We start from the raw sequence: 26,836 nt of genomic DNA, 5'->3' as shown, positions 1-26,836 counted from the left end.
CCGGGAACCTTGGCCTCCCCTTCCTCATTGCATGTCTTTCCATGCCCCGCAAAATAAAGGTTCCCTCCATTGCTCTAGTCATAACTCTTGCTGTCATGTCTGAGTATTAACGGTAAAGCCTGAAATATGCACCAGCTATGTCTCGGGGGGGAACATGTGGAGATTCCACACTTCTAAGTTTGGGTCGGCCCGGATGTGTCTAGTCTGGACGTGAGGGCTTCCCCAATGAAAAAAAAAAAAATGGGGGGGGGGCTATGATATGATTTTGACTGTAAACTCATCTTTTTAAAATTTATATGGCGGTGATCTCACTATAGAAAATAGTTAGCCGAAAGCTCTGATGTGCAGCCAGCGCAAATGTTCAGAAAGGTTTGAAATTGATGTTACCGCATTTCACGTGCGGATCGTCCCGCAGCCGCATGCGCCACTCAAGATGGCTTGTGTAAGTTTCAATATGAAATTTATGATATTTGAATCGCACGCGCTGTTCCACCGGACGGTGGACATACCGCAGTTGTGGAGCGGGATTTAGGCAGAGCTCGTGTCTTTTCTTCTAAAAATTCTTCTTACAATCAGAATTGTGCCCGTGTGACTTTTTTCTCATTCCACTGGCAATTTGCTAAGTGCCATCAGTTCTCAAATAGAGGGGGGGGGACTCAGTGAGTCTAATTGAATAGATTTTTAAGAATGACTAGATTTCTTTTCAAATTAAAAGCACATTAATTGGAACAGTGGTCCTTTGCATCATGTTGCGTAAAGTTTCATACGGATGCACATTATTGGTGACAATTTTCCAGCAGACGAGCAAGGGGAAAAGGTTTTTTGGCACATTGTTTCTATATGTACAACAGACAAAAATGGAAAATTTCGACAAGCAGTCCCATTAGACCGTAGCCTAAAGAATAGTTGGCTTCTACTTTTTAAGTTTATTTTGAATATCTCGCCTATACATAGGCACTCAAGTAGCGCTAATGCTAACAGTCGTTCGGCTATCAGCGATTTGGCTACAGTTTTTTTTCTTTTTCCGGAATTTCAATACTTTGGTTTCTGCGAACATTTGCTATGACCACCGGAACCGAATCAACAGAGACAATGAAAAGAAACTCGTATGGCTCATTTACGGCTTTACATATTTGGAGCTATGGAGTTAAAAAAAAAAAAAAAATGGAGAAAAAAGAGATTTCGTCCGATGGTTTTCAGCATGCTGTTTCTCTATTTACAACAAACAAAATGTCACAAAAAACGAAAATCTAAAATTTCACAGAGTGGACCGATACAGGAATGATTTTTCAAAATTTTGCGCTAAGCTAGGAGTGCATGTCAGAGAAAGCGCAGAAACAGAAGCCAAGTGTTTTACTTCCCTCGGGTTGCAGATGCCAAAGTGTCGTGACGGACATTTTCCGCGGGTGCTCCCATCGGGAGGTACAATTTGGGGGTGCGTGCCTGTTGGGCTGCGGCTATTTGCCGAATGAAGTGGAGACCCTTGCGAGGGTATATGATTTCCAGACCAGGATGCAGACACGCTGATGAGAGAAAAAAAAACAATACGGTCATTTCCCTTTCATTCGCTTCCAGTTTGTAAGGTATAACTTAATTAATGCTCTTTTTGCAGACTATAATTTAGTTTAAATGTACAGAATGTAATGATCTCATACATTCTGTCAGTGAGTAGGGTGAACTGAAGCAAATGGATTATTTATTTTTTTACTCAAAGGTAAAAAAAAAAAAAAAATATATATATATATATATATATATATATATAATGATATAATGATGTTTTTGATAGATGGTCAAAACATGACGACTTTCAATATGCCACACAATATGCTACACGCTGTAGGTATCAAATTTAGCCCATGTCAGGCTCATTTACTGCCATTCAAAATGGGAAACATTGTCAATTTTGGACCTATAGAAAACCCGATGTTTTAGCATGCATTTCCCTCGATTTTTGCATGAATCCTTTTAACGACAACTCGCAAACGGGGCGCAATCGAATTGGAAGGTACATTTATATAAATTTTTGAAAGAGTAGTACTGGCAGGTGATCCAAAGAATATAAAATAACGTCAATATTTCTGTGGCAGTAGTTTTGGACACACACTTCCTTCCTCACCTTGGGTTCCCGACACACCATCCAATTAGAAGTCAATGTATCGTGAAAACAATCCCGGTACGGCTCATTTACACCAATCCTGCAATAATATTGACCAAAGAATCCAAAGAATCCAGTGATTTGCCATAAATCACAAATATAGCGCTAGATTTTTATTTGACGGTTTGATCTGATTTATGTTAACTTATAAGCTGCAGAATGATACCCGATGGCCAATCGTGTCAACACAATAAATGGGTCACAACCATGACGAAATGGTGGAATGTGACCTACATTTTGAATGACCTTGGAGTTACCTTTTTAACACCATCTTGATACAGGAACATTTTTTTGGGGGGGGGTTTAGGTTGTTTTTGTTTGATCCCAGAGCATAAAATGTCTTAAAGCTAGAGAATGAGACGAAGACCTCCGACAACAAAAGCGCGATTCGGGGCTCAGTTGACTGACGTTTATGATGCCTCCAGACAAATTGGAAGGTGAATTCTGAACACGTTATTCTTTTTCTTGCTTAGCTTTTTCCAAACAAACCAACACAGCCCTGACAGTTTTGGAACAAAGCCGGAAAAAAAACGTGTAGGCAAATTTCACAATCTGATCCATCTAATCCAAGTTAGTGTAGTGGTTCTCAAGCGTTTTTGTCAGTGATGTGATCCGTTATTTCAGCCAAATACCGCTTAATTAAAGTGAAACATTTTTGGGGGGATTAAACAACAAAATAAAACAAAAAGCATCTTTCCAAACTAAGAGCAAATAAATTGGAACATTAAGCACCATATTGCTGAATCGTCGGTGACTCTATTCCTTTATTTTCAGTTTGAAATTGTCATGCATACAATCGACGTACATTCGTAAAACAGTACGGTAAAAAATAACCCATTATGTGTCAAAATGGGCTGGCCAATAGGATCAATTTCACCCATCATTTTGAGCTGTTTTGAACCAAAAAAAAAAACCACACTCCCAAAAATGCTTTATTTTATGCAAGACTACCTAAAACTTGTATTGTTTTTATAATAGATATTGGGTTCTCAACTTTTTTTTTTCAATCATGTAGCCCCTGTGTATCTATTTTTTCAGTCCCCTAATTAGCATTTTGATTAGACATAAACCTCAAAATACACAAACAGCTGGGTTAAAATTAAGCCAATTATGGGTCAAAAAATGAGCAAGCACTGGGGTCAAATTTAACCAATTTAGACACATTGTGTATATTAAATATTAAGTGCATATGATCAGTTTCTGTATCAATGAATTTATCAAGAAAAAGTCAATGACCTATATGACTACGTTACGTAAAACGATGCCAAAAATGTTTAAACAACATTAGAATAACACACCAACCTGTCTGTCAGTGATGTGAGACCCACTTTGTTTAGCTTGGTGGTGATTGATTGATTATGTCTGTGGAGCCCCGAACAGCAGGAAGCTTTTACCCATCAATCATTTCCGCAGAAGCGGCCGCGACACAAAAACATTTTCCATCAACCGTCTTTGTTTATTTCCTTACTTCAGATATGTTAAATCATATTTTTTTGTAAATACACATTACAACTGTGGCGACTGTGGAAGCCAGTTGTCGTGTTAGCATTGTTAGCATTTGGCGAATTATTCTTCATTGCTTTGTAGTTAAATACGAAATAAAATAATAGAATCCTGCTTTTCAAGGATGTGACTGGCACGTTAAGTGAAAGGATTTTTTTTTCGAGAACTGGCAGTTTTGTAAATATTTTTGCGGCAGTCGGAGGGAAGACAGCTTCGCTGTGATTTTCCGAGATTGAGGCCAAGCTAAACTCCCCCCACATCCCAATCCACCCTACATGTCTTGTTCTCTTATGTAAGATTTGGACGAATAAGGAACAATTTATAGAGTCAAATGTAAACAGTTTTCAAATGGGAATTTATTTTTCCCCATTTACTGTACTTATTGTAACCGGATTGCTGTTGCATAATATATATACATATATATTTATCATTAAAATCATCCAGAAACCTCTAACGGCAGTCTTGGAACTTTTCTGACATGGCTCATTAAGAAGTTTAGGACTTTTTTTTTTTTTTTTTTAATGTTCTGGCCTTTTCCTTCCATCTTCAACCACAGCTAAAAATCTTAGAGGTGAAGGGAAGCCCCTTTGGTTTATTTGACATGAAATGACCCAGCGTGGGTCTTTTTCCACGGCCCCTCACACCTACACTGACCTGATGAAGTATCAACAAAGTTTTTACCTGAGGAATGAAAGAGGACGTCAAACTCTTTGATGATATAAACACACAAAGCACTTGATTTGTGCCCATCACTTGTCAGTAAAATAGTGCTTACGTTGCTTTAGGGGCAGCTGGTGAAGAATTCTTCCGCATATCATTAGCCTATTAGTGTAGTTGCCCAAGTTATATTTCACATTTTTTAACTCTATCTAGCTAGCTGTCTATTTTCTACCTAGCTAGCTAGCGAGATAGCTCGCTCTCTATGTTCTAGCTATTTATCTAGCTAGCTAGCTGTTTATGTTCTAGCTAGCGTGCTTGTAATGATCTAGCTAGCTTGCTTGTTGTGTAGTTATCTACGTTGCTAGTTTGTAGCTTTTCTATCTATCTAGCTAGCTAGCTGTTTACGTGCTTGTAGTGATCTAGCTAGCTTGCTTGTTGTGTAGTTATCTACGTTGCTCGTTTTGTAGCTTTTCTATCTATCTATCTATCTATCTATCTATCTATCTATCTATCTATCTATCTATCTATCTATCTATCTATCTATCTATCTATCTATCTATCTATCTATCTATCTATCTATCTATCTATCTATCTATCTCTTATCTTGCTAGCTAGCTATTTTATCTTGCTAGCTAGCTATCTATCTATCATACTCTTGCCATCATCCAGTCTTCATCCATCATCAATTATCCTTCCATCATCAGTTATCTTTCACATCTACCCATTTTGAATTATTTAGCCATACAAACATACTTCCATCTTGCCAACATCCATCCATCATCAATCATCCATCCATCATCAGTTATCGTCGCATTCATCCATTATCTTGCCTTTCGTATACGCATGCATCCATCAGCATTCAATCGCATACTGTACATTTAAATAATGGCTAAGAATATGATATTGATTAATTTAAACGCAGTAGTTTTGCTTGGGTGATTTGGTAGTAAAACCTGAGCGGTGCTCCACCTTGTGTGGACCTCGAGGCACGTGGATCACGTTTGCGTATTTTTTGAAGTTTCTAACCTTAATCTAATTTTTTTTCTTGTCCAGCGTTCAGGCAGTAGCTGCCGATAACTGATGCTGATTGTATCACGTTCGCACATCTGCTACTAAGTGCACGTGTAGTGCACGTGCGGCCAATGACACGAGTGGAGAAACCGGAGTATGCGCAACTCGCCATGTGCCGGTGAATAGGTAAGACACGATTTTGAATGTTTTTGACACCAGAGTTTTTGTTATTCTATCACTCACGCACTGTTTGCAAAATGAATTCAGTTGTTTCACTGAAAAACCATCCAAATGTGTTTCTGCTTTACTATGCATGCAGAAATATTATCATTGTCTGTACGTGCTCTGCACTCAAGCAGGATATGCACCAACCTATCTGCAACTTTAATGAGGATAGGTTTTTTTTTTTTTTTTTTTACACTTCCCACAGTTAAATTTATGCTTATAAATTACATCTGGCACATTTATGTAATTTCTTATTAAATATTAGTTTTATGGTACCTATATTTCTAACCAGGAAGTGAAACAGTATATACAGTATTCATAATACTTTAATTATATGATGTAGCATTGTCATATTTATACTTATAAGGATTTGGATGTAATGAGTGTTTTTATTATATACAGTGTACAGTTATACATTTTATGTATGTATTTATACAGAGTATTTATACATAATTAAAAATCATGCAATTATATAAACATATATCTGTGTAGCAATATTAGTATAAAGTATAATGCAAAAATACTTAAGAGGTAGAAAATAAAGTATTTTTACTTCTTACTCTTTTGAACAGAGTAAAAAATGTTTTTTTTATTTTTAATTTTATCTTTAGTATGTACATTTTTATATACAGTATATATGTTCAAAATAAATTCTTCATTCATTCATTCTTTGCAAAATTTTGCTTGAACATGGCCTGGAGATACCACAACACATATAATAAATCACTCACGAATAGCGCAGCACTCTTAAATCCTTTTGGCTTTTTTCATCAAATACATCACTGGTTAGGGGTTACTTGACTGGAAAAAGAAAAATTTACATTGAGGATGGACACTGACATGGTCGCAAGGCCTGGAGATGAAAGCCATAACCTCCAGGTTGGGAGAGGACCACTCCATCACCCGATCCAGCCAAATGGCAGGAATTCATAGGACGCAGGTTCCCACGTATGGCCTCAGCGGAATGAGTCGGAAAAGGCTAGTAGCCTATGATATACAAAGTATGTCTGGAACAGCTGGACGTGAGGACGTATTGAAAGCAGATGTGGCCTGGAATGTCCACCACATGGAAAAGCTGATTGTGCCTATACAGTACCTCAGCAGTAATAAGGCAACTCGCAGCCAGAAGTGTCCTCAACAGAGTAAAAAAAAAAAAAAAAAAGCGTTTTGGATAATTGAGAGATTGACGCATACAGTACACATTGGAGCTCTTATTTATAGGATGTGGTTTTCGGATCTTCTGAATCCCGTCGGTAGAATTTCTCAAATGGGACAAAAATATGTTTTAGGAATATAAACCTGCAAATGCACAAACTTTTATGTTCCGCCGCGGATTTGTGGATGGCCGCCCCTCAAACATAAATCCATATGCTGGCTGTCTGCTCGGCAAATTATCTCGCAGCTCAAAGAATGTCAGGACCGCAGTGAGTTGTTTTCAAACGGAGTTTCCATCTTGGGAATGATGATCTTCTTTAACATCGGGTTATGTTTACAGCGCGGGGGAGGGGAACTGTTTGTTGATTGAGATGAGAACATGGAGACAAAAAAAAAAAGGACAACGGTTATAAATGTAAACAGCTTGGGGTCTCAACAGGTTTTTCTTGTCAAACTAAGAGCAAATAAATTGGAACATAGAGCAACATATTGTGTTATAGTGCCTCTTTTTCCAAATGTTGCATGCCTTTATATTAGGTTTGATAGTGTCATTTGTGAGGCAATTTTCTAGCAGTTAAGCAAAGAAAAAAGGTTCCGCTATCAACACTCTAAAAACAGTGGTGTCAAAAAAGGTTGCTTCATACTCTTAATGTGAAAACAAAATGTACAGTTCCAGTCTGTTCAAACTTAATATACCCCACTTTTGCAAAAGATTGTTTTGACTGGAGTTCTTTGCATTTTCTCCAGTATCTTTTTATCAATTCAATGATTAAATGTTTGAACTCTGTAAATAGGAATAAATACTTCTTTGGTATTGAATGGTTTAAAGGGCGTCAAATAAAATTTGTTGATACCTTCAGAAACCCTGTTTAAAATCTTACCTATCCCCTGAATTGCTTCGTTTACTGCTACGAAGCAATTCTCCCAGATGCCAAACTTCATGTGGACTGGACAAAATGTAAATAAGCTTGCGAGTAAAGGAAACGTCAGGATGTTCTTTCAAAACCCCTAAAACGTATATTCAGCAACGACAAACGCCGGAGGCTAAGGACCCCAATTTCCTCTTGGTGGTATTTTCTATTCTAAGCAACTTGCCAGACTCAAAATGTTAATTGCATCTGGCGGGGCAACATAACATTTTACCTTTTGGCTCCGTGGCTCAACACAGAGGAATATTTATTGTGATTTGAACATGCAATCATGGAAAACTTGCAAGCACAAAGCTCTCTGTAGACATTAGCCATCCAAGTCTCCTCTGCTAAATCACTTAGCGCTCCGGTAGCTTCACCGACTTTACATTGATCTCACCCTGGAGACGCGGAGAAGAAAGTATCCGTACCACAAACTGGTATCGGACCGTTAATGTTTTTCACTCCGCCGTCCTTGTTAATATTTCCACCATAAGTTTTTCGGCGGGCCCGCTACCGCCGCCCCGCTCCCGATTTTGCCCCCGAGCTGCCAACCGGCGTCTCGCGACGACATTGGATGACATTACAACGTGATCCGCGGGGAAACGTAACGCCGCGAAGCGCCTTATAAAATTAGATCATGTCTTTCGGAGCTCCCGGCGACATATCTGCGGTGAGTCTGACGGGCTCATTAATAAATATTCAAAGGCTTCTCGGCGGTGGCGTCATCCACCGTTCCTCGGCGCCGGGATCCACAAATGAAATCAGATTTGCTCCAATCTTTGCGCAACCTTTTTTTCTTTTCGTCTTTTCTCAATACCATAATTTCCTAACTATAAGACGCACGCGAAGGCCTCCTGGTTTTGGGGTCTGGTACTTTGGTACCGTGTGTAACACACACCTACTTTTTGGCAACAATGTAAAAACTAAAGCAAAACGCAATAAATCTATTCTTTATATTTTCTTGTTCATATCAGTGAGTTTTATTTGTTGCGAGTTAAGTATATTTCAGATTTCCCGCATAGTGAGCGGTCTGTAAGCGCCTCACCGATGTTCATTTTGCCATAAATACCCGATATTGCGCAGCGTTCGTGTTTCAGCAAGTTCATGATTGTGTGTAAATGCCAAAAGACCGCATTTAACAAACGAGTCAAATGGAATAACTTTCCGTGTTCTCTAACCGGAGCACTCCTTGCCACTCCTAAATGAATCAGCAAGAGACATCATTTTTACATGATCCTTTCCGTTAGTAATATTGCTACCTATTCCGTCGAAACTTGACGTATGCGGCTGATGGCTCAGTTTTCCTCAAATGTTGTCAAAAGAAAAAAAATAATTTTTTTAAGTGTATAGGATGAATACATACCGTATTTTCCGCACTATAAGGCGCAGCGGATTATAAGGCGCACCCTCGGCCAATGACATTTTAAAACCTTTTTCCATATATAAGGCGCACCGGATTAAAAGGCGCACCCTCAGTTAATAACATATTTTAAAACTTTTTCAATCACAATATAGTAATACTCAAAGTAATAACAATAATCACTCAAATAATAACTCTAAACTCTCAATAGCATAACTGAATGTCAATATGAGCAACCTGGTTCAACTGTAAACACACAAAAGAAACCGGTAAAGCTTACTTTATCACTTCATTCCCCATCTATGAATCCCAATCTCAATATCAATCCATATATAAGGCGCACCTGATTATAAGGCGCACCATCAGCTTTTAAAAAAAAAAAAAGGCTTTTAGGTGCACCTTATAGTGCGGAAAATACGGTACACCTTTTCAGTGACTCATTTTCTGAAGAAAAACTCAAATTTGCTACTAATCTCATCATCCAGACTGTTTTTCTAATTCAGCCCCCCCCCCACTCCCCCGAAAAAATGACATGTAGGTAATGCTCTATTTAACCATCCATTAGCAAACGGTGAAACAGATGTTAACTATATTTTGTCATTTAATACCATTTTTTTTTCATTTTTACCTATTTTATTGGTGCAAGCGAATCATACTTTGGTTTGGAAGCAGAAGTCGGCCAATGGCTGCATCATTGCGGGAATATTCGGCATCATTATTACCTCATCGCTCAGTCTTCTTAAGTCACACGATCTTCATTGTTTCGTTTCAGATTGATGCTGGGTATGACTGCTTAAAAAGTGCTTCTCTGTGTTTTTACTGTCCAAAAAAAACCCTATAAGTCTTTCAGTCATGTATTATTTTTTTTGTTTGTTTTGCAATTACTTATTAGCAGTATTGTGTTAATACTGATAACTGCTGTTATACTGCAACTATTATAAATTTTGCATTTTTTACCTCAATGAATATCGAATATATGATAATGATTTTTTTTTACCAAGGTCTTGATTATAATTATCATTAAAATTTTCACTCAATTATTCTCTGACATACATGATATCACAACACAGTTTAATTTTTGATGATATGTGAGGTACATTTGAAGACAAATGACTACATGACTCAAATATGAAATATGTAACATGCATTTTGTATTACTGGACCTGAATGCTTCTCAGAAGGGCCTTTTTTGTTGGCCTTTGCCCAGAGATGACCACATTCATGATGCTGCGCACAAAGGCAGACACTCACGCCTGAAAGCATGCTAAGAGTTTGCTAAATCTTCCACGCATCAACAGGGAAATGATGTGCTTCCTGTTAAAAGGCCTCGTTGTAAACATTCTCAGTGGGGATGCAAATGAGACAACCGCAGAAGCTTCATTATTCTCCAACACGTAAAGACTTTCCATGGCTTTTCGGTATGAAATTTTAGTCTCAGCAGGCCGGTGATGAAGAACTGTAATAAATAGCTTAGAAAATGCCTCGAATTAAATGTCTGGAGTTACTGAGACATTTCTGTTTTGTGTTTCGGGTGTAGGGAACACGTTTGTCACGTAGAAAAACTTCATGGCTAGAGTGTACCAGATAACAAAAAAAAAAAAAATCTTAAAGGGCCCATATGATATTTGAAACCTTCCACAGTGAAATATAAATGGGGATTTCATTTCCTATTAAATATGAGTTTTATGGTACAGATATTTTTAACCAGGAAGTGAAACGTCTTGTTTACTGAAGCCGCACCTCTCACTGTGTGACTGCTGTGCCTCCTCATGTCATCGTTCAGTGTCGGTTCGGCAAAGCATTCATCATCTTCATTGCCTATTCTCATGAGGGGCTGCAGCTTATCTTAGCGAATTGAATGAAGGAGCCAAAAAAGGGTGTTTAATTACGTACACATCCATTTCTCCTATCTAATCAGTCCCCGTGGAAAACCACTATTCATAACAACAGTTCCTCCTGTTGAATGTCCAGCCGAGTGCTTCTAAACACACATAATTTTCTACAGTAAAACGTGAACGTGACTAATAAATGAAACGTTGCTGCTTGCTTAGAGGGCTGGGTGCAAAGTCTCTCCTCCCCATCTCTGGAAAATGAACAAAGCTAAATGACGTAAGGTTGGGGTGTATTTACTCTTGCACCGGTGTGGGTGTCTGGGGTGATGAACATTCTAACATGGCTAAACGTTCAAAATAGTTGAATTTGGAATTAAAACGGAAATTCACACCAAACTTTATTGAAGAAAAATTATGCTCGGTCGGTGGTCGGTTGACGGGCGAAGTACGACATGGAACGAGCATGCCGTGTACTTGATTCTTGTTGCATTAATAAAAAAATAAGACTCCAGGGTACATTCTGTTTTTGTATTCTTGCTGTTGACTTATTACAGCCATATTTTAGTGGGTACGCTAAAGCTAAAGTCGATTTCCCGTCTCTGACTATTATCAGATTTTCTTGATTGCCTTCACTGACAGACCGATGAAAATAATACCAGACAAATGTACTTTCACCCCGCAGAGAGGAAAAGATGTAGTATATTTTATCGAAATGTCCAAAGTAATGACACAGGCCATGAGCAGAATAAATACATTTAGTCAGCGTTGCGCAGCTTCTCTTGCCACCATAAAGCGTCATCCACGGGGTCCGCCCTTCTGAGACACTGAACATAAGCAGCAAACGAAAACATTATTCTTAAAATCTCAACTCTGCTTTTTATACCCACAGATATTTTTGCGCACCAAATAAAGGTGTTGCCTTACAGAAATAAAAATGTCATGGATGAGGTTCCATCAGAACGCCACATGATTATGGACCTTTCACAGCCAAAATAAAGTCTGTATTAGGCTTCTGAATAAGTCTATTCAGTAGCTGAGTACTTTACCGTATTCCCAGAGGGCTTAAAAGTGACACTAATGTACGTACATTTAGGTACGATTCATATAATATTTCACCTGCAGTTGTATAGTTGTTTAAATTAGGTCTTAACACGATTAATCGAACAAAAAATGGTTGTTGATGAATATAACGGTCGATAATTAGCCAATGATTTGTTGCAGCTCTAGAATGCTCAATTTAGCTTGCAGTTAGCAATGTAAATATCTTTTATTTATATTATGAAGGAAATAGAAGCAAATGTTGATTTTCTTTCAAATAAACAACAACAACCGAAATATGTAGGGTGTTATCTCGAAATGGATTTGGTTGATGTAGTTTTATTTGTTCACAAATAACTTAAGAAATAAAGAATTACTTTAGAGAGACTGAAATTAAAGAATTTGGAATTTGCAGAAGCAAACATGTTAAGGTTAGCATTTAGCAACCTACATTGTTTCTGGAAAAGCTAGCATAACCATTCCCTGCTAAGATTTTACCTACATAAAAAGAACATACTGTCTTCCAAACAACGAGTTTACAAATACGCTTTAATACTTAGGATTTACATCAGCGGAAGCAAAAGTTTTGAGGTTAGCGTTTAGCACAGTGTATTGTTCCTAGACAAATAGCATTCGCTAGCTAAGATTTTATCCACCTAAAAAGAAAAAACAACATAGTGGCTTCCAAATAACAAAGATTTTACAAATATATGCTACAATGCTCGGGATTTAAAAAAATAAATATACTCTGTTTCAAATGGTTTTTGATTCAATTTGATTCTCAATGAATTGCAAATTAATCGTGGCAGCTCCATAATGTTTAAGGTAGCATTTAGCGTGCAGTTAGCACAAATGTAAATATCTTTTTTTTGAGGTTAGCATTCAGCACCTTGCACTTTTCCTGGAAAGCTAGCATAACCATTCACTAGCTTAGATTTTATCCACTTTAAAACAAAAAATTAACATACTAAGTTGCAAACAACAAATTTAACAAATATGCTATAGTAGCTCGGATTTTGAAAAAAACTCAACTCTGTCTCAAATGTTTTTTGATTTTATATGATAATCGATTGTCAATCGTTGCAGCTCTGCAATGTTTAAGGTAGCATTTAGCATGCAGTTAGCGATAATGTAAATATCTTTTGTTTACATAAGCGGAAGCAAACACGTTGAGGTTAGCGTTAAGCATTGCCTAGTTCACATTATATCTACCAACAAAACAAAACAAAATAAACAACAAAACATGGTGTTCTCTCTAAATAATTCTAGGTGATTTAGTTTTATTTGTTCGCAGTTAGCGTTCTGGCTTTCAGGCGACAAAGATTTTACAAATATGCCACACACCAAGATTGAAAACCACATCCCTTCCAAACACGTTTAATTTAACATCCATCGGTGAATCATCAGTACCATGAATCTGCACAGTCTGCCCTTTCTTGCATCCGAGCTGGAACAAAATGTTACCCATCTGTCTAATTTTTCATCAGTAAGTGCGATTAGCGCATTTCTTTCATCTAAATACAAGAGCAATTTTGGGAATCGCCCCGCGTTTGAGATGTCTGAAAAGGATAGTCATCCGAACCAGTGGAATTATTATTTGGGTGTCTGCTCGCAGTAGGAACGGTAACTGTGACGGGAACGCTGCGGGCAACCACAACTATGACTGGAGTGAAGCTCCACATAAACACAGTTGACTTGTTTGATTCCACATTTGTTACGTTTTAGAGTAGACAACTTTGCGTACTTTATACGGAATATCCTTAGAACCGTGAGCGGGATTTCAGTCTTGGTTTTCCGAGGTTCGAATTTCACTGCACGTACAGTATGTATCCTTTTTTCCAGACTTAATAAAAATGTTTTGTTGGATGTATCCTGACTTCACGATTCACAAGCTCACCAATGCGGTTTAAGCTGCAAATATGTCAAAAAAGACCCACGAGCTGCTGTTTAACCCTTGTGCGGTATTTTGATCATTTTTCAGTCGTTTTCTTGCACATTATTCTCGCAATATTTTAGCCAAGCGATGGCACACTCCTGTTATTGTGATTACGCCATTTCGAACTTTGACATGTCACCATCCGGGTGAAATTTCAGCTCCATAGTGCCTTCTTTCAATGTTAGGTACACTTTCCGTGCCAACTATAAATAAGATATCTATTAAAATTGCAGAAGTACAGGTTACACGTTAGTCTAAAATGGAAAAAAGGGATTCGACGCTCAGGCTCTACAGTAAATAAGATTATTATTAAATAAGATTATAAGTTTTATAAGTTGTTTACGTATGCCTGAAACTATCCTTTTTAACATTACAAAAGAATCAACTTTCAATAACTGTCGTTGACTTTTTTTTACAGCGTTTATACAGTTTACAGGTTAATCTAAAACTGAAAGTGCATGAAAGTGCCTGAAATACATTTTTTTTAATTGCATTTTGCAAAAGTTTTAATTTTTATTTTGAATTTTTTTATTGCGATTACACTTTGCATGAGAAAAACACCACGACCCCCTTGAATCCACTCACATCAACCAACATCCAACCAAAATCCCGAAAAAGTAAAAAAAAATACAGAAATTTGGCGTGTTGCTCATTTCTGTTGTCTCAAAAAATAACACCCACAAAGTACCCGTGACCCCGTTTTTTTTTTTTTTTAGTTGTTTCATCATGTAGCTACACTAAACTGCTTGGGTGAAAAATAACCCAAATTGGGTTTTAAAAAATAGAGCGAAACAAAATACTGCACAAGGGTTGAGAATCATCGTTATAATTTGTTGATATAATCAGGATTATTGCTTGTAGCATGCACATTATGCTGACAGCACGGTCCCCTCCCCGATACATAACCATGTGATGATGTCATCCCCGTCGCTACATCTAAAGGATAACGCGCTGAGTTTTAAGGGCCTAGAAAGCGAAACAAACGATAAACACTTAGTGAAACGTTTGCACTTTCCCTGGGCAAACTCCCAGAGAGCGCACTGGCCAATAAAATGACTCAACTTTTTCAGGCTCGCCGTGTTGAAATTCAACATCTGCGCAGGAACAAATTGCATTTGTGCATGTTGGATTTTAGCAAAGTTTTAAGGCCCATTCGCCAATTATATTTATGTATATTTATAATTTGAATCCAATATAAAAATATTTAATTTTAATGCACTCGAAAATAATGACCTTTACTGTTTGTGTAACCAAAATGAGCTCATGCTGTGATATCAATTGTTAGTTGTCATATAGGGTCCTGTATTTACTGTTATGAGACCTTTTATTCTTCGAAAGCAAATTAATTGGCAAAAATATGATATATGATTTGCAATTTAGTTTATTCTATGTCATACGGGAATAATGTTTAACAGTATTTAAGCTGAATGTTCTCAGTGACATCACTGAATCATGTCAAGCTTTTTTATAGTTTCTTTCCAGTTCTGGTTTTCCGAGTCTAGTTTCCGAGTCTAACTTTCGAGTAGTTCTCCTGGTCTAATTTCAGATGCGCGCTGTGGTTATGCACAGCGATATGTCAGAATATCATTGAATCATTTCAAGCTGTTTATCTAGTTTCTTTCCAGGTGTAGTTATCAGAGTCGAATTTCCGAGTCTAATTCTCCAGGTCTAATTTCAGATGCGCGCTGTGGTTATGCACAGTGACATGTCAGAACATCATTGAATCATTTCAAGCTGTTTATCTAGTTTCTTTCCCGGTCTAGTTTTTTGAGTCTATTTTCCGAGTCTAATTCTCCAGGTCTAATTTCAAATGCGCGCTGTGGTTATGCACAGTGACATGTCAGAACATCATTGAATCATTTCAAGCTGTTTATCTAGTTTCTTTCCCGGTCTAGTTTTCTGAGTCTAATTTCCGAGTCTAATTCTCCAGGTCTAATTTCAGATGCGCGCTGTGGTTATGCACAGTGACATGTCAGAACATCATTGAATCATTTCAAACTGTTTATCTAGTTTCTTTCCAGGTCTAGTTTTCTGAGTCTAATTTCCGAGTCTAATTCTCCAGGTCTAATTTCAGATGCGCGCTGTGGTTATGCACAGTGACATGTCAGAACATCATTGAATCATTTCAAACTGTTTATCTAGTTTCTTTCCAGGTCCAGTTTTCCGAGTCTAATTTCCGAGTCTAGTTGTCCAGGTCTTATTTCCGATGCACTGTGGTTATGTTGGACTTTTGAGAATAAAACTCTCTACTTTCCGACTTCCATGTCTCGCCTGCTTCTGGTTTCAAGCTGTGCTCCTTACATAACACTACGTAGCAACTTTGTTTCCAGAAACGCTGCAAAAAAAAAAAAAATCCTCATCCATCACGTACACTGCGTATGGTGATGGACATGGATTCCCCAACGCATGCGGGTAATATGTGACGTGTGATAAGAGATAGCTTTGCTTGGAGAGGGTTGATGGGATTAATTAGTCTTTTTATTACTTTTAACATTCAACATTGATCGTACGACATTGATCGTATGGCATGGTGTTGGTCAAGATATGGTGGTCACAAGGGGCCTTGAACAATGTGGAGCCTGATGAGAGGATACTTAATGAAAAGCAGACATTTGATTGAGAATCTCTGAGTCATGTCTGTTACAGTAAACGTATAATCAGATAATCAAGATTTAAAGGCCTCTAGGGCATTACTGGCAGGGTGGAAAACTCCATTTTTGACTCACTCAAAGGGCCAGTCTGCTGGCTGTTAACTTCTTTTTTTACGGAATTATTTCTGGTATCAATTGTACGTGGTGGATTTTGGGTCTTCGTGTACTGTATATTTATAGACAGGTGGTAAGAGAATGGAAAGTAGTACAGGGAGAAACGTGATGACCGTGTGTTGGCATAATCGGTCCGTTAAGTAAGAATGACGATCGGCAATCGAAATGCTTCAATAAGTCAGTACAAAACGTTTTTAGACAATATGCAGCCCCGCTAGTCTGAATATTCCGATTAATATCGAGTTTGTGCGAGATGAATTAAGCAGCATAGTTCACCTGATTTTATCCATATCGGGGCGGCCATTTTTGCTACTTGCCGTCCACCGAAAAGCTGCGAGAAAAAAAGCCCTCCATCACGACGTTGTTATGCCAGAATGTTCAAAGAATGATTCTCACATCCTTTAAAATGTTATCAAAAAACGTTGCAGAGGGAGGAAGTCAGTAGTAATAATAAACGAGGAATGTCCAAATGCATTGTTGTTAAGTTTTACGACTGCTGGAGCCCACGCAAAGCCGCTACAGTAATTTCATCGCTTGAACTCTTTGTCAGGTCGTTTTCTGTGATTTGTTACACAACATGACACAAGTATCCGAGGTCAAATATTAAATCAGTACAATCTGCATTATTTGATTTCAGATAGATTTTTCCAGGGAAGCTTCAGATTATTTTGATGACGAGTCCTTTTTAAAGGTTTTAGCCGTCTAGGGGGTGCGATTTTTTTTCCATCTTTTTTCCTTTTTGCTGCTCAGTAATTGCCTTTATGACAACTACACTGTCATCCGCCACACTTTTTTTCCACTTTTGATTTGCACATCAAGGCCTCCATATTTTCCGCCTGACAACAAAAGCAAGGAGTTTTGATTTTTTTACTGCCTCATGCTGGCCGACTGTGCTTTCCCTTCCATTTTTAGTCGATTCATTCAAACGCTCTTGCATAATTTGGCGATTCTCTTTGTGCGGCTATAAAGGCTTTGTTTGTTCCCAGTCGGATTAACAAACAACAGATTGTCCCGCTCCGCGTTCTGCCGGCAGCCATAGCAGACATTCGGGCCACCGCCATTGACAAATCCCTACTAAGCTCCATGTTTAAGATTTTAGCATACACGCCACGTCACTGCCAAGCGTTACGTAATTGAAAGCCGCCTCTTTCTTGGACTTTTACAGCGGCCGTCCCCGTCAGAAGAACCAAAAATATGAGGACCGCCGCGGCCATATAAGGGCAAAGCTACAGTGTCATCGCAGAGCTTCCCATAATCTTGTGAAGACGGCCTCCCCCGGACTGGCGGTATGTACGCTGGCTGACTTTGCAGCTTTCTCTAATCGAAGCCGGCGTGCGGATGTCCGTGCAGTTTTTGGGTCTTTTTTTTTTTCCACGTCATACTCACAATATTTGAGCCAACGGATGGCACATGCCTGATAGTGTGATGACTAAGTGGTCGTGCCATGGTGAACTTTGACCATCTAGGTGAAATTTCAGCTCCTTGATGTTATCTTTCAATGCTTGATGTGAAATCCCTTTGATTGGACAGAATAGCACACGAGGTAATTAAAGAAGGTATCGGCAGGACTGATTACATTATTGACTGTTTACGCAGTGACTGTTTATCTCATTGACAAATGAATGAGACTGTCAGCCCCCCCCCAAAAAAAACACAAAAAATACCCGACCAATTCAGGAGATAAACCAATTCATTCAATCTTTTTAAATAATATTTCCTGGATATTCAACTGGCAATTGGGACCTAGTAAAAGCCAAAATGTGTTTACATTCTACAATCAAGTCAAAAAGAGACTTTTTGGGTTATTCACTAAAGCCGGATTTCAAAGAACCCACCAAAAAAAAGGGGAAAAAATGGGTATGTTACTCATTTCTGTTTAGTCAAAAAGAGCATCCCACATTTTTTATTTTTAATGCATCTACACTAAATTGCTTGGGTCAAAAATAACACAAATTGAGTTAAAAAAAAAAGAGAGAATACAACATCTTATTAGCTCTCAAGCACCATGTCTTCCTTGTTTCTTCCGTGTCTAGTTTCCGAGTCTAATTTTCCCAGGCAAGTTTTCGAGTCTAGTTCTGTAGGTCTAGATTTGAATGCGCGCTGTGGTTCCGCTTGATTTTCCTCTTTAAAGACCTTCTACTTTTCCACTTCTGTTTGCTTCTGAGTCCAAACGAAGCTCTTCACATGAAACGGCATCCTGAATTTATGTAATGATGATGGCCATTGAGTGTCTTTCCTCAGAAGTGAGAATCTGTAAATAACAGATGGACTTTATTTATGTTGAGCAAACATAGTTGAAAGTCTGTAAATGCCAGAATGTTATCATTGGGAACAGACTTCACAAAGTTCACGCACACTCACACGCAGTCACTCCCCAGACTCGCGGCCGTGACCGAGAGCAGTAAAAGTAACATCTGTGACATCACGGCGGAATGCAGATTTGCGTATGACTTCATTTTCTGAACACTGCAGTATCTCTGAGTGTCTAATGCCGGGGTGTCAACCGATCCGACCCGGAAGGAGGTACGATCCAAAGTTTTTGTGACGCAAAATTACAAGAGAAATTCATTCATTAGCATCTAGCTTTGTCGTGCTCCTGCTCAGTGGAGGTAAAATTCTTCGACTGCCCCTCAATTTGCTCCGCGTTCCGTTACAAGCGATCAGTCATGTGATTCTTTTTTATTTTATTTACCAGCTTAACAGCGCCATCAGAGTAATTGATTCTGAATCTGTTTGAGGAAGTGAGAGTTATGGATTTTTCCCATTAGAATTATACCTAGCAATAGCATTCTGGGCTAACTCTGCGTAATTTGGCGCGGACTTGCTACGGCGCGACTTCCAGCAATCTCGCTTTTAGAAAACTTGCAAAGGTCACCATCGTAGACATCATTTGCCTGACCGCGCAGTTTTTTTTTCTGTTGAATGAACGTCACAAGGCCGAGCAAGTGGTTGCCGAAGTGCGTCATGATATTACCCTCTAATGTTTCTTAAGGTGTCAACTGTTAATTTACGAGATAATAAAACTCCTCCGGTCCGCAGCGGTGAATCAGCAGATTCGCAGATCAAATTAAAACGCGATCAAACAAAGGTCAAACAGCGACCTGTGAGAAATTCTGGTTGAAAGAGGTCCAAATTGACTGTGATTTGTTTGGTAAGTGTGCAAGTGGGCCCGGCGTTGGCAGCGTCTGCTGTTTGTCTGCGGGGCGAGAGCTGATTTCCCTCCCTCACTTTCTCTGCTTTTCCCCACCGAGGTAGAAATGAGTCACTGCATCAGCAGCTGGTGTCCATCACCCAGAAATCTCCATGCGAGACCAGCTGCCCCATCAGTACAAAGTCACGTCACTTCCACGTTGCCCTTTTATGGATCCGTTCGGAGAAAATCCGCTTCGTAAAGACGTATTAGCATCAATTTTTTCGAAAAAATCACCGACCCAGAAGTATAACTTACTAACACATTGGGCTCGACGATGGTCAATATAGTTGCTGTAAAAATTCTAATATAGGTGTCCAAACTATGGTCGAGGGGCCTTTTGTGGCCCACCGTTAATTTTTACGTGGCCCATGACGTATACTAAAAATTCCATTGGCTGAAATTACATTGACTTAATTTTATTTGATTTTTTTGATACTATACTTTTCAAAGTTTTTGAGCACAGCCATTGATTCACATCTTTTCAGTCCTATTTCATAGTTGTTACATAAATTGACACCTTGAACAGGGAAACACATTTGCTTTACTGGTGAATTGTCTCCTGGTGGCTAGCAAAAAAAAAAAAAAGATAAGCCGCAGGGCTCAAATCATGAGAAAAAAGTTGTGACTATAACCAGTGAAATACGGTAACCAGATTCAGTCTACAAAATATTAAGATTTAACTGCTGCAAATGACTAAATAGGTTTCTGCAATATTTATTGCGCAAATTTAGGGGGTTTACCGCAATTGTGTAACTAACCCCCGGTGTACATGAATGATTATAAATCCTCGGAAGAAAACCTTTGCCGAGGATTACTTGAAGATTAGTTCATTAGTTTTGGCGGTCACAATATTTGACTACTGCATAAACTCCAACTCCAAAAAGTCAAACTGTCAACTCAAGCCAGCTGCACTTTGTCATGCGGTTGACTCTGTTTTGCCCTAATCGTAGGAACCCTGAGCAAACGCTTGTTATATTTTCGTTTTATTGGCCGCTTGAAAAACGCTTAACGAAAACAAAAGGGAGTCGCCGTTTTTGTCAAGGCCGTGAATCACACACCAGCGGATTCCATTATCGAACGTCGAAAAACCGCCGTGTTTATTTTTCCCATTCCCCTGGCCCAAAGGACGGGCAGCTCTCCGTCTCGGTCCACCTCGCCTTCCTTCCACTTTTCCTTCTCGAGAAGCTCCCCTCGCCTCGTGCGGCCCATTAGTGGAATCTCCTGTCCCCCGGCTTCGTCGGAGCTGTCACTGCCCGCTGTCACTTTACCCCGAGACGGCCCGTTCCGCTTGATGTTTATCCACATGTCTCGGTGGAAAATAGCGCTCGGATTCTCTCTTCTGCTTTCGCGAAGTATTCGTGGGCCGGGTCTCCGGTTTTTGCTTTTGCTTCATCTGGCCTCGTTTTGCAAAACAAAACAAAGCAAGTGGAAAGAAGCGGTGGTGTTTTGACTTCTGAAGAATGTAATTACATCTCGGGGCTGCGCTAAATTGTTGCTTTTAGTCACTTCGTGAGGAGGCCAATGGGATTCGGCGGCAAAATTTGCATGGGGTCGGAATGTCATCGCACACTTTCATCTGAGGCTAAATTTTAGGCTGCACACATTTACACTTTTAATATACAGTGGACCCCCAAGTTACAGCATCCCCTGATTGTTTTTTTTTTTTAACTTTACTAAGTGGAATACCACGTTTTTTCATCCCCTCTTTACAGCTTTTTCCCCGCTTTATGGCTGTCATGACCTCTGGGGTCGGCTGTGTATGTTGTTTTGCCTCCCTCTTCAGGCTTTTTTGGGTAATCTTATTTATTTTCTGCCTGCGCTGCAACGTGTCACTAAGACAAAGGTCTTCTATTGGTTTGTTACCGTATCACTAAGATGCCCATATGCTCAAGACTTGATCTGGTGTGAGTGCTTAAAATAACGTATTTATTGTGCATTTTAGCATTTAATTCAAATTTGAATTGTTTAGTCGTGAGTCCCAAGATTGCTAGTGTTGTTAAAGGTACAAAGAAGATGATTAGTATTGATACAAGGCTGGAAATAATCAAGAAATACAGTACGAAGAAGGCTAGGCTAGGCTGTCCTCGCTAGGGATTATGGCGTCAAATCAGCGTCACTCAAAAGTAAATAAAATGCCAATTTTACTTTATATTTTTTTATTTATGATGTTATTTAATTGAATACATGTATATTATATATAAGTAGCGCTTAGCGAACTATTTTGTTACCACTGTTCTATTTTGTTGTTTTGAATGTTTTATGGATTGCTTCAAATCTATCATTCTCTCAAAGAGCCAGTACATGTGTAAATTCTGTTAAACTGACTCTACAACCCAAGTTTATGTAATCATCACTTCACTGAGAATGTTCCAAAAGTGTAAACCAAACAAAGTCATTAATATCGCAATTGGACTCATTTGTCCAGTTTGAAGTGTGGTCCACATGTCTGGCATCGGTATTTGTGATTGTATGACATCAACGCCTCTCTATTAGCATGGTGTTGAGTTGGTAAGTGCTAATGGCAGCTGAGCATTTTCCTCAATGCCTGCTTCATGTAAATATTTTCAGCGGACAGTTTAGCATTTTTGGGAAACGCCTAACCAAGAACAGTTTAGCTTAGTAAAGCACACTTGTGAGCTGCGGTGAAATCAAAACGATTTTAGCCAACTTTTCTCCTTTGACACTCCTCCGGATTTGATTCAATACAAAAAGTGCTGATTAATTTCCAAACACGGTTTAATGTTTTGGCAAGAAACAATTTAATTGCTGTAAACACGTCCTTGGGTTGGATCGGCTCTTATGTAAACTTCTGAGAAACTGCGTTGGTGGTCGTTTGGTGATTTACTGAGGTCAGGCTGAATTTCTAGGTGAATGTGAAATTGAAGAAAAAACACACAAATAGGTAGTGTGTCAAATAAATTCTGATGAGCAATATTGTAAGGTGACTGGATTAAAAAATGTGCAGTAAAATACAGAAAAAAGCTAGGGAATTGAATGTTTCGTTTCGACATTTTCCCTAGTAAGTAACACATTAAAATGAATGCATTTAAACATCAATCATGGCTCACCTGTTTCCTGGATTCGGTCATGTGACCGCCAACTCAGCTTGCGAACATCACATGACCCAACCGGGGAAAGGGTGAGCCACGATTGGTCGTTTCTTGAGTCTTGAGCACATTGTCATTTTTCCCCCGACTAACTCCTAGTGTCCTCAGTAGAGGACACCCAGGCCTTTCCATTACTGTCTCATGTGTTACCAGGATGCGATTAGCTTTGCTGTATCGCTGAGACAAAATTGACATAACAGTGGACACAAATGAAAAGGTCTCAGGAGGATATGCAGAACCAATGAAAGTACTAGTAGAAAAGCTTTGGTGGACTTGAGACAAAAAAAAAACAAAAAACGGTGAGGTCATTTTTTTTTAAGCCTCAAGGTCTTTCCCGGCGAAGAGATCATCACACGCTCCATTACAATATTTCTGCAGCGGCCAATCCAAAGCCATGACTCAGCGAAGTTGCTGTTCATTAGCGCTTCATCTAAATTGAGACAAACGTTACAAAATGCTCGAATGCAGAAGGACAAGTTTCGGCATCTGCTGCTTCGCTCTGCCATCATCTCAGAAAATATGACTATTGGAAACCCGGCGGATGAAAATTCCTCCGGCCCATCATCTGGTCCTCCTTAACACCCAGCAGCGGTCCCCGTGTCACGCTTCGAACCAATAAGGCTTCTTATCTCGTCTTTTTTGCTCATTGTTATTGTTGGACCAATTAGGATTTCTTTTCTTCGACTTCAGGTTTTTCCTTTCCAAAATCAACAGTCTGCGCATGATAAGTCAGATTCGTAGGAATGATTTATAAGCGCTCGAACGGGAGCGTTTGGAGTCGCGATGCAGGAAAAGGGACGCTTGGTATTTAGTTGGACAAATTTGTTGTTTTTTTTTTTCTGCACGGGAACGTGAGCAATCCCATGAGCGGCCACTGGGAGGACGCTGGCAGTGAGAGGATGACATAAGGAAGCAGATGCTTTCAAGTCAGGCGACGCAAAACGATGACTCACGCTCATCTATCGGACGGAGGATCGGCGAAGGGAAAACGACGGGAATTAAGGGCCCGCTTTTGCGCACTTGACAGGAGCGTGTTTTGATGAATCGTGCTCATTAAGCACCGACGTTGCACGAGCACTAAATTTCTTTGTGTCAAGCGTTATCGCAAAAGGAAACCTCTAGAAGGCCACTATATTAAGAATTTTCACTCATCTTTCAAGGCCCACAGAATATCGTGTGCTATGTCTATCGAAATCAGAACGATCGACTTCCATTCCTTACTATGAATTGCATGTCAGTAATAGCTGTGTTATAAGTGTGGAAACACTGTCCTCCAATGGTCACAATGATCACTACAGTGTTTAATTGGCTTATATTAGGTAAGCATTAGTCAAGGTTGTCAGCTACCCTCCATAAAAAAAACGTATTTGATGAGAATTTTATTATTATTGTTATTATTATTTTAAAAGACACGATTTTTCGTTCATGGCACTGAAAATGTTAACTGTAGTGATTAAAGGGACAGTCCACAAATTTTGCCAGTTTTAGTAGTAAAACATGAATATATTTATTTGTAATTAGCTATTTTAGCACTATCCATTTTTTTAATACACTTTTAGCCAAACTTGAAAATATATTTGGAAAAACTTTAAATAGGTATCTGGACTCTCATATGTAAAATAATGTTTTTGGGAATGCAGTTAATTTGATGAATATTTTTCACATGCAATGAATTCTTTCCAAAACACATTTTTGGGGGTTTATTTCTTCCATTTCAATCAATTGATATTATAATTGTCCAGAATGATTGAAGAAAATCTTTTTTTTTTTTTTTTATTCCGTATGTTTATGCATTTCGATGCACTTTATAAACAGGCCCCATGGATTTGTTAAAAGAAAATTTGCCGGGTACAGAGCTTTGACCCATTCCTTGCCCCTCCACGTTTCCTAGAAACACGTTTCCAGGCTGATTATAAACCCGTTGTAGCCTTAGTGCATATTACACTTCTCAAGTGTACTTTTACGATACCGTCTGCACATGAACCCGTTAAAGAAACACCAAAAAGGAAGCGTATCCCGCTGAAAAAAAGATATATCAGGATTCCGAGGCTACGCTAGTTTTCATACTTTTGAGGGGCCGGATCATGTGACCAACGCACAGAGGGAAAATCAAAAACCTAAAGACGATTTTAAACCCCAGGTTAGGACAGAAAAAGCTAAGATTAGCGCTGAGCTGTGAACAATCGGAGTTGCTGATGCTATTTATTTCCCACAGTCCTCCAGTAGACTTGAGATTTCAGATTTATGGTGTGTTTCAATACGGCAGTCAAGTTGTGTCTGAGGCTTTCTTGCGCCATAAGACGTATATCAATTTTTTTTCATCAACCTGTTTGTTTCTTCCCGATTGAAAACGTATAATGAAAGCTCCGCTTCCGTGCTGCAGCTGCGACAAACGGGGAATGACCTTTGAGATAACGTGAAGCAGATTTCTGTAATCAGACCCTCGGCGGCGTTCGTTTCGAGGCCGGCGCACAAAAGACGGCAGCCGGTGTCTGCCGCTCTGTCCAAAAGTATTTCACTTTTGGTTTCTCTGAGACTGGGAAGCGAAAATTTGGAGGTGCCGCGGCGTCTTAAATCACCAGCTGGAGCGTGTCGCTTTTTTTTTCGGGGGTTATTTTTTTGATTTTTCGCCGCGTTTTCTCCCAAATATCATATATCATCTTGTACAAGTCTTGTAATTTTTGCATTACACTCGTGCAGTATTTTGACCATTTTGGTTCATTTTCTTTCCGCATCGTTTCGGCGGCATTTTTACCAAGGGATGGCACGCGCGTGGTAGGGTGATAACTAAGTGGCTGTGCCATGTTCAACATCAGGGTGAAATTTCAGCTCCTGAGTGTCTTTCAATGCTTGATTGTGAAATGTTTTTCATATAAAATACCGCACAAGCGTTCAATTTATAATGACAGAATTTGGTGACTGGTTGAGAGCGTACGCCTTACTCAAACGGGCGTTTCTAGTTTCAAAGATTTATAGGCAGTAAGAATTGATTTATTTTGTACATTTAATCACCTTTATTTGTAAACATGTTTGAATGTGTTTTCAAACACATTTGAACAAGTTGACTGGCCAAAACTGCCAAAACGCTTTTGACTGTTCTTGAAAGAACATTTGAATGTATTTTCGAATACGTTCGAACGTAGTTGCAAGCGAAACGCTAGCTTAGCCAACAAGGACGTTGGGATTTTGCAGTACATTTGGACATATTTGCCAGTGCGTTCGAAAGTATATGCGGAAATAATTGCGAGCACGTCCAGTCAGTCAGATACGCAACATAATAAAAAGAAAAAGAAAATCATTCAATGGTTTGATTGATTTTAAACTAATCCTGTGCAAGATATTTAAACAACAATAATGCATATGATTTTAATATGTTTCAAACCCAAACTTAACATCGCTTGTGTGCAGCGTTATATGCCCAAATTTACTTAGTGACTATTGTAAACATTTCTTGTCCACTTCCAGCATCGTGCCCCTTGTGCAAAACGATTGTTGGACTTAGCTCAAATCGTCGATTTTTTAAATAACAACCAAATAATGTGATCAAGGACAGTTTTGTCATCTCCGATCACCTGAGCGGTTTCTTACCCGAGAAAAAAAGCAGCAGACAAACTTGGTTTTGATGAAACGCTCTCATGCTTTATTTTTTTCAGGAACAAAATGCACAACGCTCGCTCGCTTAGTAGATCCACCTTATTTTCCACTACACTTTCCTCCAGTAGCGCACACGTGCTTATCTCCTGCACGTGTGGAGCATGTGCATGTAGTTTGCGGGATTAATCAGCACTACCTATTCAAAATATCCCCGGCTAATAATGAAAACGCAAAGCCATTAAGTCCTCGACGTCAATGCACTTTTGTCGAATTCAGACGCCATTGCCGCAAACGGTAGCTAAGACGCGTTTTGCTTGGCAATAACAACCACATTCTGCGCTGTATTGCTTTTCTGGGGAAAGAAAATACCAAAGTCCCATTTCGGAGGAAT

At 39.1% G+C, this 26,836-nt stretch overlaps 1 protein-coding gene across 3 annotated transcripts in view; it reads left to right on the top strand.

Moving 5' to 3' along the window:
* Positions 1-5,354: 5,354 nt before the first annotated feature.
* Positions 5,355-26,836, top strand: part of LOC148412611 (KATNB1-like protein 1) — a 41,283-nt gene continuing 19,801 nt past the window's right edge. The window contains exons 1-2 of one of the 3 annotated variants that reach the window (XM_088432333.1): positions 5,355-5,515; positions 17,717-17,837. The gene's annotated coding sequence lies outside the window, so the exon portion shown is untranslated. Of the gene's footprint in view, positions 5,516-17,369; positions 17,838-26,836 lie in introns of those variants that run through there. The other 2 variants (XM_088432334.1, XM_088432332.1) reach the window with 2 other exon arrangements.

Source organism: Hippichthys cyanospilos, chromosome 14 (genome assembly GCF_059441005.1).
Source record: "Hippichthys cyanospilos isolate Australia breed blue-spotted pipefish chromosome 14, RoL_Hcya_1.0, whole genome shotgun sequence".
Lineage (NCBI taxonomy): Eukaryota > Metazoa > Chordata > Actinopteri > Syngnathiformes > Syngnathidae > Hippichthys > Hippichthys cyanospilos.
The sequence above is the reverse complement of the archived record's forward strand: the minus strand, read 5'-3'. Positions and strand labels throughout refer to the sequence as shown.